Below are 18690 nucleotides of genomic sequence, written 5' to 3'. Positions count from 1 at the left end.
CATTAAGCCACATAAGGGATAATTAGGTCAGATGACCAATAGCTTGGTCAAAGAGGTAAGTTTTAAGCAGTGTCTTAAAGGAGGAAAGAGTTGTAGAGAATTGTATAGGTTTAGTGAGGGAATTCAAGAGCTTGGGGCCAAGGCAACAGAAGGCACGGCCATGAATGGTTGAGTGATTATAATCAAAGATGCTCAAGAGGGTAGAATTAGAGAAGCGCAGACATCTCAGGGGGTTGTGGGGCTGGAGGAGATTACAGAGATAGGGAGGGGTGAGGGCATGGAGGGATTTGAAAACAAGGATGAGAATTTTGAAATCAAGGTATTGCTTAACCGGAAGCCAATGTAGGTCACCAAGCACAGGGGTAATGTGTGAACAGGATTTGGTGCATGTAAGGACACAAGCAGCTGAGCTTTGGATAACTTCAAGTTTAAGTAGGATAGAACGTGGGAGGCCAGCCAGGAGTGGATTGGAATAGTCAAGTCTAGAGGTAACAAAGGCATGGATGAGGGTTTCAGCAGTGGATGAGCTGAGACAAGGGCAGGAAAGAGTGATGTTACTGAGGTGAAAAGGCAGGCTTAGTTATGCTGTGGATATGTGGTCAGAGTTCATTTCAGGGTCAAATATGACACCAAGTTTGTGAACAGTGTCATTCAGCTTCAGACAAATGTTAAGGAGAGTGCTGGAGTCGGTGGCTAAGGAATGGAGTTTGTGGCGGGAACCGAAAACAATGGCTTTGGTGTTCTCAATATTTAATTGGAGAACATTTCTGCTCATCCAGAACTGGATGTTGGACAAGCAGTCTGACAATTTAGAGACCAAGGATAGGTCAAGAGAAGTGATGGACAACAATCTGTTTTTATATTTCTTGCTCGTTTACCCTCATTTTTTATTTTCTTCCTTTTTTTAATCAATTATGGTTGTCTTTTGCTGGTTTCTGAAGATCTCCCAATCCTCGGGCTTACTACTAATAATTGCAACATTATATGCCTCTTCTTTTAATTTAATACTACCCTTAGCTTCTTTAGTTAGCCATGGATGGATCACTTTTCCCATGGAGATTTATTTCTCAATGGAATGTATATTCATTGAGAATTTTGGAATATTTCTTTAAATGTTTGCCGCTGCTTATAGACCATCATAACTTTTAATCTAACTTCTCAATCTACCTCAGCCAACTTACCCCTCATACCTATGTAATTGGCTTTATTTAAGTTTAAGACTCTAGTTTTGGACTTAAGTATCTCGCTCTCAAGTACAGCGTGAAATTCCAACATATTATGTATGATAACTCTTCTCCAGAGGATCCTTTACTATGAGATTGCTAATTAACCCTGTCTCATTACACAATACAAGATTTAAAATTGCCTGTTCCCTGGTTGGTTCCATGAGCTATCTTGAATACATTCCATGAACTCGTCCTCCAGACTGCATTTGCCAATTTGTGTTTATATGAAAATTAAACTCACACACGATGATTGAATTTGTTACAAGCTCCTATTTTTCTGGGTTCATACACTGTCCAACGGCCTAGGTACTGTTAAGGGGCCTAAACACTTCTCCCAACAGTATTTTCTGCTCCTTGTTATTTCTTCTATCCACCCATATTGATTCTACATCCTGATCTTCCGAGCCAAGATCCTTTCTCACTACTGTCCTTATGTCATCCCTTATTATCAGGGATACCCCTCCTCCTTTTCCATTCTGCCTGCTTTTTAAAAAATGTCTAGTACTCTGGTACTCTGGAATATTTTGTTCCAACCTGGGTCATCTTGCAACCATGTCTCTGTAATGACTATTAGATCAAACCCATGTATCTCTATTTGTGCCACTAATTCATCTATCTTGTTATGAATGCTTTCTGCATTAAGATAAAGAGCCTTTAATTTTCCCTTTTTATTATTATTCCCTACTTTCACCTTGTTCACTGATGCACTATTACTGTTAAATCCCTTCCTGTCACACTCTGCTTGTCTTCACCCAAATTGCTGCACTGCTCCATTGCCTTGACTTTTCGCTTTGGATTTCTAAATTTTCCCTCACCTGACCCCTCCCTCCCTTTTATTTTAAAGCCCTACCTACAGCCCTAGTTATTTGGTTCATCAGGACACTGGCCCCAGACCGGTTTAAGTGGAGACCGTCCCAATGAACAGCTCCTTATTTCCCCAGTCCTGGTGTCAGTACCCCATGAATCGAATCCCCCACCTCCCACACTACTCTTTGAGCCACGCATTTAATTCCCTGATCTGCTTGACCTACCACAATTGGCGCATGGCTCAGGTAACACTCCAGAGATTATTACCTTTGCGGTTCTACATTTTAATTTGGATCCTAGCTCCTCAAACCCTCTCAACAGGATCTCATTCCTGATGTCGTTGGTTCCTAGGTAGACCACAGCAACTGGATCCTCCCCCTCCCAGTCCAAATTCTTCTCCAGCCATGAGGAAATTTCCTTAACCCTCACACTGGGCAGGCAACACAGCCTTTACAACTACTGATCACGGCTACAGTGAACAATATCAATCCCCCTCACTATACTGTCCTCGACCACTACAACATTCGTTTCCACCCCCCACCCACCCCCCCCCGCCCAGTGGAATGGTCTCCTGTACCACAGTGCCGTGGTCAGTTTGCTCATCCACCCTGCAAACTTTGCCATCATCCACACTGGCAGCAAGAATCTCATACCTGTTGACTATGTTGGAAGGCTGAGGCTCCCCTCGGGGTCTCCTTACCTACCTGAATCACATTCACAGCCTCCTGTCCCTAACCAGACCTGTACCACTACCTAATATAAGGGATGTGACTGCCTCCTGGATCAAAGTGTCCAGGTAACTCGCCCCCTCCCTGATGCTCAGCAATGTCTGCACCTCGGACTCCAGCTCAACATCTCTGAGCAGAATTTCCTTGAGATCCAGGCACCTACTGCAGCCATGGTTATACATGGTCATCCTTGATCGCTATGCTCTCCAAAAGCTCCCACATGTTGCAGTTGTGGCATAGCACATGCACTGCCATCCCTTTATAACCTTGTTTTATTTATTTAATTAATGAAAGTTTACGGGCTGGATTTTTGGGCTAGACTTTCCACTTCACATCGCCCATCTAAGGCTCATCTATCGCCAAAACGGACCTCTATCGCCCATTTTCACCATAAAATGGAAACTAGGCCCAAAACATCGCTGGAAAAATAGACCCCCAAGTTTTGGCTCACTTCGCCGAAATGATTGCTGAACTGATCGCCCACACAAGGCTCATCCCAACTTTCGGCACATCGCCGGGCTGATAGTCGGCCGAAAACATCACTGAGAAATAGTTGCTGTCCTGGGCCTTACAGAAGGAAATGGGCACTATGGACGCCATTTTGAAGATTGGGGGAAGGGTGGAGGCAACTGAAAACAACGAGCTAGATAGTTGTGAGTTATTTAGTTATTTATAGATAGATCAATTCAGAATATTATATTATGGTATATATATTGCTAATAACTAGTGTATAGGCATTTTTTTGTGAAAAGTGCTTTTATCGATAGTGAAAAGAATTATTGATATTGTTGGGGCCTATTAGACTGACTGGTATACAATGTTAGACTGGGGTTGGTGTAGAGAGAGTAGTTTAATTTAGTGAAAGTAATTATTGATAGTAATGGGGTCTATGCTTTCTCTGCCATTACTTGTAACTGCTCACACGCTGGTTTCTGAAAGGATCAATCGAAGAGGTGGCAGAGTAATGCGTAGACGGTGACAGAGGAGGCGAGCATACAGCCAACGAAGGTACTTGGAAAAGTAATCTTACCTCAACTTGTCTGAAAACGCGTGTCTTAGGAGACTGTGCTTCTGGAAGGAGGTCATCGATGAGACTTGCCAGCTCGTCAAGGGTGATCTGCAGCCTTCCAGCACAATCAGAACCACACTGTCCATTGAGGTGAAGGTTACTGCTGCACTAGCCTTCTATGCATCGGGATCCTTTCAGGCTTCAGCTGGTGACATCTGCCATATCTCTCAGCACGCCACATACTGCTGCATTCGGCAGGTGGCTGAAGCCCTTTACGCTTGCAGAATGGACTTTATAAGCTTCCCAATGACCAGGGAGGCACAGTCCGAGAGGGCTTTGGGTTTCTACAGAATATCATACTTCCCCAAGGTGCAGGGAGCAATAGACTGCACGCACATTGCCCTGAAAGCCCCCTTAAAGAACGCGGAGGTGGCTCGTAACAGAAAGGGGTTCCACTCTCTAAACGTGTAGCTTGTTGTCGACCACAACCAAATAATCATGACAGTAAGTGCTACATTTCCTGGCAGCATCCATGATGCGCACATCCTACGTGAGAGTGCAATCCCTGACCTGTTTGTCAATCAGCCAGAAGGTCATGGTTGGATGCTGGGGTATAAGGGATATGGACTTGCCAGTTGGCTGATGACCCCTCTGCGTAATTCCGTCACTGAAGCAGAGAAGAGTTACAATGAAAGTCACATAGCGACACGCAACATTGTTGAAAAGACAATTGGAGTCCTAAAGGAGCGCTTCAGATGCCTGGATCATTCTGGTGGCAGCCTGCAGTACCACCCTGACCAGGTCACTGAGTTTATTGTGGTGTGTTGCATGCTGCATAACCTAGCTATAAGGAGAGGACAACTAATGCCAGATGGGGCTGCAGGTCCACCTCCAGAAGGAGGGGAGATAGAAGAGCCAGCCGGCGAGGAGCAAGAGGAGGAAGAGGCGGAAGAAGAGGCTGGTGAGGACCTTGGGGAGGGCACTCAGCCTGGCGATCTAGCCCCGGCACCACTACGCCCCTCCCGAAGACCAGTACTCAGTGGCAGTTACACAACAATAAGCTGTTGCATCAGCAGCTCATTTATGAACGCTTTGCATGAACTTACATTGTGGATATTCACATTTGCATTTACAGTTACGGTTAAGCAAAAGTTACATTTGTGTGGGGTTTCATTTTTGCCTTGCCTGCACTGGCCTGGCATCTGCATTAATGCTTAGCTTCAGTAAAGTGATGCTATAATAAAAGACTGAACAAATAATGCAGAACAACTGTAAATATGTTATGTAATGTAACTAAGAGAGAAGGCACAACAATTGTTAAACTCAATAAATGTTTTTAATTAACACAAATTTTTATCAACACCCTCCCCCCCCCTCCCCCAAACCACCCTACACCACCCCCTCACCCCAAACAACCATGAACAAAATAACAAACTTGTAAAAATATTAATAATTTAACAATTTAATTGAAAAACAAACCCCCCCTCCCTGCCTGCTGCCATATTTCCCTCCAGGTCCTTTCCCACCCTGTGAACGTGGTGTGCAGTGTGGGCCGGCAAGACTTCCTGCCGTGGTGGAGGTGATGGAGTGGAAGCAGAAGCCTGAGGTTCCACTTCCGAGTCAGGAGGAACTGTGTCCTCCGTACTCGCTTGTGTGCTAGGGGTCGCACTCCGAGTCGACACGACACCTTGGGGTGCAGCGCCTTGTCCAGCCAGCAACGCATGCCGAAGGGCATTGGTTGTGGCGGTCTTTTCATGAATCGCCTCCAAGTTCTCCCGTGCTATCTCCGTTTGCACGGAAGACCAGATGGAGAAGTTCGTGTTGAACTGACTCCAGGTTGTTGAGAACTGGCTCCAGTTCGTGGAGAACCCATCGAGCCCCTGGATAAGGTCACAACCTATCATGACCGTTTCCCTGCCCAGGGATATCAAGCACTCCGTCTGCCCATCCGAGGTAGGCGATTACTCACCTCGCTGACCTGACCTCCGTGGGGTCGGCATGTGCAAAATGTTGCGCCTTAGTGTCACCAGCTGCATACTGCTTGGTCTCGGTGCCTCATCCATCTCAATAGAGATGACCACAGGTTCATCCCCACCCCACAACAATGATCGATTCCTCTTCATCTTCCTCCTGCTCTTCGTCCTCCTCCTGGAGGTGAGGAAAGTTTTCTGCTTCTTCGCTTAAATATTCCTCCTCTTCCTCCTCTGAGGTGGTTGTTGACGGTGCAGGTGCAGGGGACGGCTGCAGTACCACTACCTTCTCAGGTTGATCTTAAAAACATGAATGACATTTTTAAAGAACTTATTAGACTATAACAGTGATCATTACTAGGCGGCATTACATATCAATACTTTTCACTACCCCATATGGACAAGGACTGCACCAGGGCTGCCATGACATCATTAGTATATCAAGAGTACATCATAAGTATATTGCATATTGCATTATAATTATAGGACATTACATGCATAACAAATTTAAGATTTTAAGATTTAAAAAATGTTTTTAATACTAGTTGTCAGTTCACATTACTCACGAGACTCAAGGCTGGGTTCGGCCAGACCACGGGTGGCGACTGAACGGCTGTCATGTCCCACCAGCGCGACCGCAAGCTCCTCAATTTCTGTTAATGGTTGCAGCTGAGCAGAGCCGCCCCACCGTCCTCCTCTGCTCCACCCGGTTGATAGATATCTTCTTCTGCAAATTAGAAGAGAGCATGGTATGGTATAAGCTAATGGATTTGGTAATTAACATTTAAGAATAACAGACTTAAATTCAATGCAGGAGATGCAATGGTCGATTAAAAATTTGCAATGCATCAGTACAATATTTTATCAATGGAAAATGCAACTTACTGTTAGCATGTCTTAATTAATTAATTAATACAATAAAGAAAGACAAACTTAAATTCAATACAGGAAATTAAATGTTCTAATCAAAATTTGCATGCATCATTAAAATATTACATATAACATTTGAAATATAACATGCAACTTTCTCTTGCTGCTGCCAACAAGCTATTCCATCGTTTCCAGCAATGGTCAGGTGTCCTCACCTTGTGGGATGCACTACATCTGCAATCTCCTGCCAAATTTTTCTGTAGACACGGGGTGGAGGTTTCCCATGCCCACCCAGTGTCAAGTTGTCCCACCTGGCATGCACCACATTGACCAGGGCCTTGTTCGCTTCATCACTGAAGGGTTTTGCCCTTTTCCTTTCAGGGTGACCATCCATTTCAATATATTAAATTTAATATTAAAGTTTACTATAATTGTTTCTATGTCAGGACAATTAGCCTCTTCACCACTAACAATATAAATGTATATAGCTTTTCGAACTCAAAATAACTTGTATAACTCCAAACAACACCAAAAACACACTATTCTCTCTCCTCTGCAATTCTGCCTTCCTTCTCTCGCTCTATCTCCACTCTCTCTCTCTCTGACCCTCCCTGTGCATTCTGAGCATGTGTGATGGCCCCTGACCTCCAAAAACATGGCAAAGACAGTCAGACTAAAAAACAAATCCCACACTTGCGCAGAATAGCGTTGCTAGGGAAGCTTTTTTTTTCTTTGACTTCCGTTTTCGGTGGGCGATCGTGAGATCGCCGAAAAGTAACATCGCCCATTTGACATCGCCGGGGTAAGGCCGAGTGGAAAATCGCAAAAAAAAAAGGCCTTGTACCAGCGATCAGCAAGGCTGAGACGTCCCACATTGCTGGAACAAAGCCCATTTTTTTGGTGTTGGCTACCTAGTGGAAAGTTTAGCCCTTGGCTTTTTGGATTTTGGGGCGTTAATCGCGTTTCGGCGTAAAAGTTTGATCCTGAAAATAGTCTGCGTCTTCGTCTGGAAGTTTTGGCAAAAAAATCATCTGGAGGAGCGTTGGCGTTAAGTCAGGTGTTGCATGACTGCCGTTATGCATCAGAACCAAAACTTTTGACATTAAATGAGGTGGCCATTTTGTGCATGTGCATTGAATTTTTTTTTCTTTTATGGTCACAAACGCTAATGCAGGGCATGGCAGCTTCCTGCGTGTATGTGCATAAAAACCGACCCACTTCAGCCTATTCTGCTGAGATGGAGAAGCAGGAGGGAAGGCAGTGTGCCAGGCGCTTCAGCCACGAGGCAAGTGAGGCCTTAAGTCCATGCAGCGGAAAGGAGGTGGGCCTCACTCCATCTTGCTGGGGGATCCAGACCTCTCCCTCTTGTGTTTAAGAAAATATGGAGGGAGATAGCGCAGGAGGTGTCTGCTGCAGATACTGTACCCAGGACTGGCACACAATGTCGAAAAATGTTCAACGACCTTACAAGAGTCATCAGGATGAGTACCATTTGCATCTATGTATGCCTCCATGACTTCTAACATTAATCTCACAAGTTATGTGAAGTTTTTTATGCATATGGTCCCTCTCAACACTCTGTGGGATGGCTATCATAACGCATAATAAAGACGAAGGTTTGTTTCAGCAGCCATTGGCTTTTAATGATCCATGCACATAAACTCTATTATTCACATCATCCCTCGGCAGACACTCCAATTGCTGCTATGCTGTTCTGAAAGATCACTTCATGCCACCATGTTAGATGCCTCAAACCTGTGAACAAATACTGACGAAGCTACATGCAACATCCAAACAGATTGAACGGAAGCAATAATTACATTCACACAGTATCACCGATTGTACTCTGGTAGGCATAGGTGCCACAACAGCAGAGAAACCCTGTCCAAACCCTTCCTATTTTTCTCTTTGCAATCCAAACACTCCCATAATAGAAGGGAGCAGCTGTGTACAGGCGGGGGTCTGCCTCAACCAATCCCATTGACTGATGTGGAGGAGGGGGTCTTGGCCCTAATTGGAGTCCCAGCTAGGACAGTTGCCGGGGGCGATGCAGAGCCCCCTTCGGGTAGTGAGGGTATGTAAATGGATCACACAACTCAATATACTGCATTGAGCGATATTATGGAGTTGCGGCGGTCCTTCAAATGAACCTGTGCTTTGCCACATTCCTCACCCTGCCCCCACCCCTGCTGCTAACCACTTGTCTGTTGTTTTCTTCTTCCAGGTGACCAACCAGAGGCGCAGCTTCCCTTGAGGGAGGCCTTCACGTTAGGCCATGGTGGAGTCGATGAGGGAGAGGAGGAGATTGTGAATGCGGAACATCACAGCCCACCAGTTGCCCCATCGGGTCTAAATTCATCTGGGGATGAAGCTGACTTCCCGGGGTTTGAGGAGTTGAAGGCTCCTGGACCCAGTGGCGTGCAGCAATGTAGTGCTGGGGTGGAATCTCGCAGGCCAGCTCTCCAGAGGGTGCATCGGCCAAGTCGCTCTAATCAAAGACAAGCAGACATTGAACTGGACCTGGTGGAAATGTCCAGGGAAAAGTCTGTAAGAATAAAAGCGTTTATTAATGATAAAATTGATTCTGTGTATGTATAAATGTTGAAAGTGTAGATTACACATAAAGGCTGCAGTTTGAAGAGACAAAATGGATACCTCATGGCTTCTCTGGCTCGACAGAGCTCAAGTAACAAAGAAAGCATGGCTTTGAAACTCACCAAACTAGAAAAGGTGTTAATTGGAAAGCCATTAACCCAATCCAGGAATGGGACCGGCCCTCCAGACAGACACATGTATGAGGAGAAGCCAATAAGAAACTGCCCTGGAACCAAGACCCATTCCTGGGGTTTTCTGAGAAACAGTGGACTTACGGGATATAAAAACAATCAAAATGCTTGCCAGCTCTCTTGTCTCTTCTACTGACAACACAGCAAAGCAGGAAACCTTCCTCTCACAAGACCAGACCAAGAAGCAGGCTGTGTGCTTTGCCAGAGGAAAGTAAAGTATACCCTTTTTATAAATCGTTATTGAAACATCATTGTATCTGTTGTAACTAAGTAGATTTTTGACTGCTGTTTGTCTAGGCTATGTGCATGTGCGTGTGTTTAATAAACTTATTCCAAATTGTTTGAAAAGAATTGGTCTTGTTGTCAATTTAATGCCAAAGATTGAAAAATCTTACAAAACTGGGGGCTCGTCCGTGGTAAGAACATAAGAACATAAGAAATAGGAACAGGAGTAGGCCATACGGCCCCTCGAGCCTGCTCCACCATTCAATAAGATCATGGTTGATCTGATCCTGGACTCAGCTCCACTTCCCTGCCCAGTCCCCATAACCCCTTATCCCCTTATTGTTTAAGAAACTGTCTATTTCTGTCTTAAATTTATTTAATGTTCCAGCTTCCACAGCTCTCTAAAGTAGTGAATTCCACAGATTTATAATCCTCTGAGAGAAGAAATTTCTCCTCATCTCTGTTTTAAATAAGCGGCCCCTTATTCTAAGATTATGCCCTCTAGTTCTAGTCTCCCCCATCAGTGGAAACATCCTCTCTGCATCCACCTTGTCAAGCCCCCTCATAATCTTATACGTTCCGATAAGATCACCTTTCATTCTTCTGAATTCCAATGATTGGAGGTCCAACTTACTCAACGTTTCCTCATAAGTCAACCCCCTCATCCCCGGAATCAACCTAGTGAATCTCCTCTGAACTGCCTCCAAAGCAAGTATATCCTTTCGTAAATATGGAAACCAAAACTGCATGCAGTATTCCAGGTGTGTCCTCACCAATACGTTATATAGCTGGAGTAAGACTTCCCTGCTTTTATACTCCATCCCCTTTGCAATAAAGGCCAAGATACCATTGGACTTCCTGATCACTTGTTGTACCTGCATACTATCCTTTTGTGTTTCATGCACAAGTACCTCCAGGTCCCTCTGTACTGCGGCACTTTGCAATCTTTCTCCATTTAAATAATAACTGGCTCTTGATTTTTTTCTGCCAAAGTGCATGACCTCACACTTTCCAACATTATACTCTATCTGACAAATCTTTGACCACTCACTTAGCTTGTCTATGTCCTTTTGCAGATTTTTTGTGTCCTCCTCACACATTGCTTTTCCTCCCATCTTTGCATCATCAGCAAACTTGGCTACGTTACACTCAGTCTCTTCTTCCAAGTCATCAATATAGATTGTAAATAGTTAGGGTCCCAGCACTGATCCCTGCAGCACCCCACTAGTTACTGGTTGCCAACCAGAGAATGAACCATTTATCCCGTCTCTCAGTTCTCTGTCATTTAGCCAATCCTCTATCCATGCTAATATATTATCTCCAACCCCATGAACTTTTATCTTGTGCGATCACCTTTTATGTGGCACCTTGTCAAATGCCTTCTGGAAGTCCAAATACACCACATCCACTGGTTCCCCTTGATCCACCCTGTTCGTCACATCTTCAAAGAACTCCAACAAATTTGTCAGACATGACTTCCCCTTCATAAATCCATGCTGACTCTGCCTGACCAAATTTTGCTTTTCCAAATGTCCTGTTATTTCTTCTTTAATAATGGACTCCAACATTCTCCCAATCACAGATGTTAGGCTAATTGGTCTATAGTTTCCTGCTTTTTGTTTGCCTCCTTTTTTAAATAGGGGCGTTACATTTGCAGTTTTCCAATCTACTGGGAGCCCTAGGATGCAAGCCATCAGGTCCAGGGGATTCATCTGCCTTTAGTCCCATTATCTTACTGAGTACCACCTCCTTAGTGATTGTGATTGTGTTAAGTTCCTCCCCCGCTAGAGCCCCTAGACTATCCACTGTCGGAATATTTTTAGTGTCCTCTACCATAAAGACTGATACAAAATATTTGTTCAGAGTTTCTGCCATCTCCATGTTCCCCATTACTAATTCCCTGGTCTCGTCCTCAAAGGGACGACAACAAGACAGCTTTTAATTATTCTTTTAAACAATTGGAAATCTTGGGAGTTGCGATTCTAACCTGCGTGTGACGATTAAACTATAAACTGGTAAACGGATTGGGACAGTTGTGTATAAAGTGCAGTCGTCTTGATAGTTGGAACTTTTTAAGTGGGGACCCACCAGTAGTTGAATTCAAAAAACACAGGATGAAGGGATCAGTCATGTACAGAAAGCCAGCAAAAGATGTAGAGGTAACCTATCAAGAGAAAATATCCGAAAAGGTGTCCATAAAGGACATACAAGAGTTACGGGCACAGGCACAGAACTTCCGCAAGGGCCAATATGCATCCTTTGGGGAGCTCGTGGCATTTACCCAGGAGAAAGTAGATCAAGGGGAGCTAAGGCCCAAACGGGCAAACGGTCTCTTGGCATTCAGCGCACATTACTGCGCTCGGAGAGATGAGGAACTAATTAGGCAGGATGCAAAACAGATTCAAAATTTAAGGGAAGTGATACAAGATTTTAAAGAACTACAAGTAAAAGAGATTCAAAGTATGAAAGAACAAAGGGCAAAAGAAATACAAGATTTAAAAGAATTTCAAATAAAGGTGGTTCGAGTTAAAGAAAAAGAGAATCAAAATATAAAAGTACAAAAGGAAGAAGGCATTCAACTTGTTTGGCAGTTAAAGAAGGGAGAAATGCAACATTTGAGACAAGAAATTGATCGATTAAGCCACAATATTAGCAATTAGAAAGAGGGGCCGAACAGGCAGTTTCGTTGCTACAGCAACAAAGCCTCACAAATTTAAATGCAACAGCAGCCATCGTTGAAGCAAATGAAAACAAATTCGAGTTAAAAATATAGAAATTGGAAAACCTGGGGCTCCGGCAAGAGGTAGAAGATGCTAGGGGATCATTAAGGGAAGCAATTAGAAGGCCACAGAGGGAGGCAGACCACTCCCCTGCCAACTAGAACTAGAGAGGCTAAAGAGTAAGTTCGGGGAGCAGCAGGCCCTGGTATCCGCAGTAACACAGGGAGCTATAACAGAGACAGCAGAAGGAGACAAGGGGGAGACAGATTGGGAAGAGAAAGGCAGTAAGTATAATCTCCAGGAGGGTGGTGAAGGCTGAGATACCGTGGAGATAATAGGGCCAACTATAGTAGTAGTGACCACTTCTTGACGACGTAATACGCCTTGTCACATCACCAGTAACCATACCTGGCCCATATCTGGTGCTGGTGCCACGGAGGGTAGCCACGAGTTGGGGCCCATTAATGATGGGGACAACCCACTGGGGGTTAACAGGAGGTGGGCAAATTTCAGGAGGAGTCATCCCAAGTTAGAAGAGAGAGACTTAACATGAGTCCTTCTCTTGGCCTGTTCCACTTCCCTAAAAGATAATCTGCCAGACCCAATCCTCCAGCATGGCACAGCAGCCGATGCAGTCATGACTGAGATCCTAAACCATTTAGGGATCCAAAACTTAAACTTAGTGGCTCTGCTTAATCAGAGCAAGCAGCGCCCAGAAGAAACCCCTGGAGCCTTCGCTAATCGCCTGTATGATATCTATGAACGTACTCAGAATCAGGCATTCGCAAATGCTGCAGTAGGAAAGAATCAGGTACAATTTAAAATGCTGTTCCTGTCCCAACTCCACTGTTTAGTTAAAACCACCCTGGGAATAGCCATGAGGCCCACCGATCAATGGACAGATAGAGAGACCAGTGCTCAAAGAGTCTGGGAGGTGGTTAAAGACCAATTAAAGGTGAAGTCACCACCCACGGCAAATAAACCAGTGTCAACGGTGGAGGGATCTAGATGCTACCCCTTTAACATAGAAACATAGAAACATAGAAATTAGGTGCAGGAGTAGGCCATTTGGTCCTTCGAGCCTGCACCGCCATTCAATAAGATCATGGCTGATTATTCAACCTCAGTACCCCTTTCCTGCTTTCTCTCCATATATCTTGATCCCTTTGGCCATAAGGGCCATATCTAACTCCCTTTTGAATATATCAACAACTTTCTGCGGTAGAGAATTCCACAGGTTAACCACTCTCTGAGTGAGGAAGTTTCTCCTCATCTTGGTCCGAAATGGCTTACCCCTTATTCTTAGTTCAAAGCCGGGCCTTGCAGGCCAGGAGCTGCTCCAGTGCATTCTCAAATGCCATCTGCATTGTCTGTCCCCCCAACACAGCCCTCTAGCAGTCTTGCTGTACGCCCTGAGGACTCGTTCAGGAGGAGCAGCAGGCGTGGGAGGGTGTTGAAGGGAAGGGGGGGCGGGGGGGAAAGTCTAGCGAAGACCCATTAAGGGCTGGCAACACTTCATTGCCAGGAATGTTTGAACCTTTGCCACATTGTACGTAGTTGTGTGATAACATTACACGTCAATGATGTTGCTGCATGAAGCAGCCTTGTGTTAAATCACTTTATGGTCACTGCAGGGAGCAGTTATCTGTTAATTTACATGGGGCTAGAGTTTCCTCGTTTTTTGCATGCTTAACGCCCACTTAACGTCTATTTTACTGCTGAAATGACGTATAATGTCCAAATATCGCCCATTTAGCCACAAAACAGAAACTGACGGGCATTTTTCGGAAACTTATTGCCAAGCGTTACTTTCCCCATGTGCGCAATGCCGGGAAAAAATAATACCGCCCACCCACTTTTTTGGGGCAGAATCATCAGAATGGTTTAATCAACGCTCATAATATCACCCAACGTTACTTTTCACACGGAATTAACGCCGAGATTCAATAATACCGACTGGCCATTTTGTTTTGTCGTAAAGACCACATTTGACGAAACTAACGCCCAGGAGATCGCCCACCATATACACCCAGCACGTACAGGGAAATGAGGTCTTGACTCGATGTTTCCGACCACACCTGCCTTCGGAGACTTCGCTTCCACAAGGTGGTGATCAATGGAATATGTGAGCTCATCAGGTCACATATGCAGCCTGCTATCAGGACATCAGTGTCGGTCGAGGTCAAGGTCACCGCGGCACTGTCTTTCTACGTGCCCGGTTCCTTTCGGACCTCCGCGGTCGAGATTTTCCCTCTGTCTCACCATGCCACCCATCGCTGCATTAGACAGGTCAGGGAGGCCCTGTACGCGAGAAGGATGGACTTTATCAGCTTTCCCATGACCATGGAGGCTCAGACTGACAGTGCTGGAGCATTCTACCGCATTGCTAACTTACCCAGGGTGCAGGGAGCTATACAGTGCACTCAGATCGCCATGCGGCCACATTCTCAGGATAGAGAACTGGTTGGCAGACAGGAAGCAGAGAGTTGGGATAAACGGGTCCTTTTCAGAATGGCAGGCAGTGATTAGTGGAGCACCGCAGGGCTCAGTGCTGGGACCCCAGCTCTTTACAATATACATTAATGATTTAGATGAAGGAATTGAGTGTAATATCTCCAAGTTTGCAGACAACACTAAGCTGGGTGGCGGTGTGAGCTGTGAGGAGGATGCTAAAAGGTTGCAGGGTGACTTGGACAGGTTAGGTGAGTGGGTAAATGCATGGCAGATGCAGTATAATGTGGATAAATGTGAGGTTATCCACTTTGGGGGCAAAAACACGAAGGCAGAATATTATCTGAATGGCGGCAGATTAGGAAAAGGGGAGGTGCAACGAGACCTGGGTGTCATGGTTCATCAGTCATTGAAAATTGGCATGCAGGTACAACAGGCGGTGAAGAAGGCAAATGGTTTGTTGGCCTTCATAGCTAGGGGTTTTGAGTATAGGAGCAGGGAAGTCTTACTGCAGTTGTATAGGGCCTTGGTGAGGCCTCATCTGGAATATTGTGTTCAGTTTTGGTCTCCTAATCTGAGGAAGGATGTTCTTGCTATTGAGGGAGTGCAGCAAAGGTTCACCAGACTGATTCCCGGGATGGCGGGACTGATATATGAGGAGAGACTGGATCAACTGGGCCTTTATACACTGGAGTTTAGAAGGATGAGAGGGGTTCTCGTAGAAACTTACAAGATTCTGACGGGACTGGACAAGTTAGATGCGGGAAGAATGTTCCCAATGTTGGGGAATTCCAGAACCAGGTGACACAGTCTTAGGATAAGGGGTAGGCCATTTAGGACTGAGATGAGGAGAAACTTCTTCACTCAGAGAGTTGTTAACCTGTGGAATTCCCTACCGCTGAGAGTTGTTGATGCCAGTTAATTGGATATATTCAAGAGGGAGTTAGATATGGCCCTTGCGGCTAAAGGGATCAAGGGGTATGGAGAGAAATCAGGAAAGGTGTACTGAAGGAATGATCAGCCATGATCTTATTGAATGGTGGTGCAGGCTCAAAGGGCCGAATGGCCTACTCCTGCATCTATTTTCTATATTTCTATGTTTCTATGTTTCTATGTTTCTCAGGACTCGGAGCAGGAAAGGATTTCACTCCCTGAAGGTCCAACTAGTTGTCAACCACAACCAGATCATCATGGCAGTGAATGCCAAATATTTGGGTACCTTTGATGAGGCTCACATCCTGTGTGAGAGCGCTGTCTCTGACATCTTTAAGAGTCAGCCACAAGGACAATGCTGGATGCTTGGTGATAACTGATATGGCCTAGCCACCTGGTTGATGACCCCCTGCGTGACACCCATGCCGAGGCCGATAAGCGATACAACCCGAGCCACAGAGACACACGCAACATGATCCCGAAAACAATAACTGTGCTTAAGCAGCGATTCAGATGTCTGGACCACTCAGGAGGGGAGCTACGATACAATACTGAGCAAGTAGGTAAATCTGTGATCATGTGCTCCATGCTGCACAATCTGGCTATCAGGAGGGGCCAAGAATTGCCAGAAAGGACTGATGCTCCAACTCAGGAGAGAGAGGAAGAGGACAACGAGGGGCTGGATGCTGAGCTAGGGCCAGACAATCAGGCTGAATATGCAACCATGCCCACGACCCCCTCCAGACCACAGGAAAGGGCCCGTGGTGGCTACATAGCTGCAAGACTCTTACATGAGGAGCTGATATCTGAACAATTTACCTGAAAGAACGTTGCTGTGAGTGACAACGCTGAAACACTGCTGCATGTGTGCAGCTCAGATATCAATGGTGCCCATCACCTTGGTGTCAGTTAAAGTTTATGTTGATTGAAGTTAAGTTTTATTGAACCCTTTCATGTTAAGGAATCACCAGTGTGCCATGGTCCAGCTATCTGAAACAATGTGCAACAAGGTTATGTTCAATAAAAAAACATTTTATACCAAGATTGGTCTGCAATCATAAGTATCACAGGCAAAAACACCCAATCCCTGCCCACACCCCACTTTTTCCACCATTGACATCAATCAAATGTTCAACATGTCCAGCAACACAGAATACAAATGGGGTGGAATGGCTTCTGGAGCATGGCAGTGCAGGTTCCTCGAAGTCCCCCCATACATTACAATAAATTGCATACTCCCAGATAGAGATATAACACAACCATCACCTGCGGACATGCACCTCACCTTCCTTCCCCCCTCACCTTCTTCTCCTCACCTCTACCCCTTCCCCTCCTTGCTCCACGGCGCCTGGCCGAGGAGCTCCTCAGGCGGTGCCTCATTGGGGGGGATGAAGGCAGAGGCGGTCGTTGCACAGATACGGGAGCGGGGGGCAACATTCTCTGATCTAGAAGCAGGATCTTGGTCCTTGCTCTCATCTGTCATTCGCAGTGGTGGTGCGGAACCTAGGGGTGCTCTGGGACCACTGGGAGACCTGTGCCAGCAGTGTTCCTGGCTATTGCATCCAGGGGGCCTCCGCCATCCGTGGAATGTACTCAGTCATGGTGGGCAGCTGTCGGGATATGCCCCCCAATGCTTCGATGAACTGGTCACCAATGTTGACAGTCCTCCTGGACAACTGTACCATTTCTCCGTTGTCATGTGGCTCTCGTGGATTAGACCTACCGCGTCTACAAGGCCTCCGCGGGGTCGGCGCCATTCTGGGGACAAATGGGTGCCCTGTGGTGAGGTGCTTTGGGCTGGTACCTCCAGAGTGGAGGTGGGAATGACCGGAGGACCACTAGATGGCCTTGGGGTGGAATGGCTTCTGGAGCGTGGCAATGCAGGTTCCTCGAAGTCCACGCTCTCATCCATAGAGAACAGACCCAACGGATTGACGGGTGAGAATCGAAGCTGCTCAGCAGCAGATGTTGGATCGTCCGGAGAGTCGGGCCCCATGCCCCCAACTGTGGTCTTGCCTGGAGCCGAGCTGCTGGCTGAGCTGCAAAACACAAATGAGGTTATTAGAGGAGAAGTGGGTGCTCGGGTCACAAGGTGAGTCCAGCATATGCACAACAAAAGCAGTCCCGCTATCAAAATCATCACAGACATCACATTTCATGACCATCAACACATTTGCATTGCAATGATTTTCATTAGGCCAGCATTATATCTTGGACAATTTTAGAAATCAACATATATGATTGTTTGGATATGAGTGGGTGTGGCATCTATTGACTTTACATCACGCGATGGTGTAAGCTTTACTCACGTGGCATCACTTCAGGGTCTGCAGATGCTTCCGTGGCTGTCCGGGTGTGCTTTTCCGCTCCTCCATTTCAGTGATGTCAATGGGGACTGGTGGCCCCCTACCCGTTTGCCTCTGCACAGACCTCATCGTCGATACCTTCTTCTGTAAAAGGTGACAGGATGAAATGGCATGAGATCATTGCATAATATAATTGCTAGGTACTGTCACAGAGATGATACAACACATAACCAACAGATGTAATCATGCTTATTATGATAATTATCATTCTTTACCTAAAGACGTACACCCTTACCGCAGACTTTGAATAAAACATTCTCGGTAAAAGAGAAAGAACTCACATCTGCTGATAGTCACTTATGACTGTTATAAACAAATTATATAAATACATAAGTACATGTAAATAAATATAATACTTACTCGTGCAGATCCCACCAGGATGTTCCATTGTTTGCGGTATTGGTTGCCCTCATGCACCTCGTTGGTCGCCGACGAGACCACTTCTGCTATCTCGACCCATATCTTCTGGTCGGTCTTTGAGGTGGGCTTCCCACACCCTCCGCAATGTAACTCGACCTCCTGCAGGAGGGAGGTATTTGCCTCGTCTGAGAACCTCTTCGTTCTTTTGCACCCTACAATGTGCTCCTCTCCCAGCTCAC

General features: G+C 45.7%; 1 long non-coding RNA gene across 1 annotated transcript in view; it reads right to left on the bottom strand.

Moving 5' to 3' along the window:
* Positions 1–5181: 5181 nt before the first annotated feature.
* LOC139233163 (uncharacterized) overlaps positions 5182–18690 on the bottom strand; it is a 30103-nt gene continuing 16594 nt past the window's right edge. The window contains exons 2-4 of the long non-coding RNA XR_011588148.1: positions 16545–16715; positions 6307–6467; positions 5182–6040 (exon numbers count right to left, since the gene is read on the bottom strand). This is a non-coding gene — a long non-coding RNA (uncharacterized lncRNA). The remainder of the gene's footprint in view (positions 6041–6306; positions 6468–16544; positions 16716–18690) is intronic.

The sequence above is a fragment of the Pristiophorus japonicus genome, chromosome 2 (genome assembly GCF_044704955.1).
Source record: "Pristiophorus japonicus isolate sPriJap1 chromosome 2, sPriJap1.hap1, whole genome shotgun sequence".
Taxonomy (NCBI): domain Eukaryota; kingdom Metazoa; phylum Chordata; class Chondrichthyes; family Pristiophoridae; genus Pristiophorus; species Pristiophorus japonicus.
This window is presented reverse-complemented; position numbering and strand designations above follow the sequence as displayed.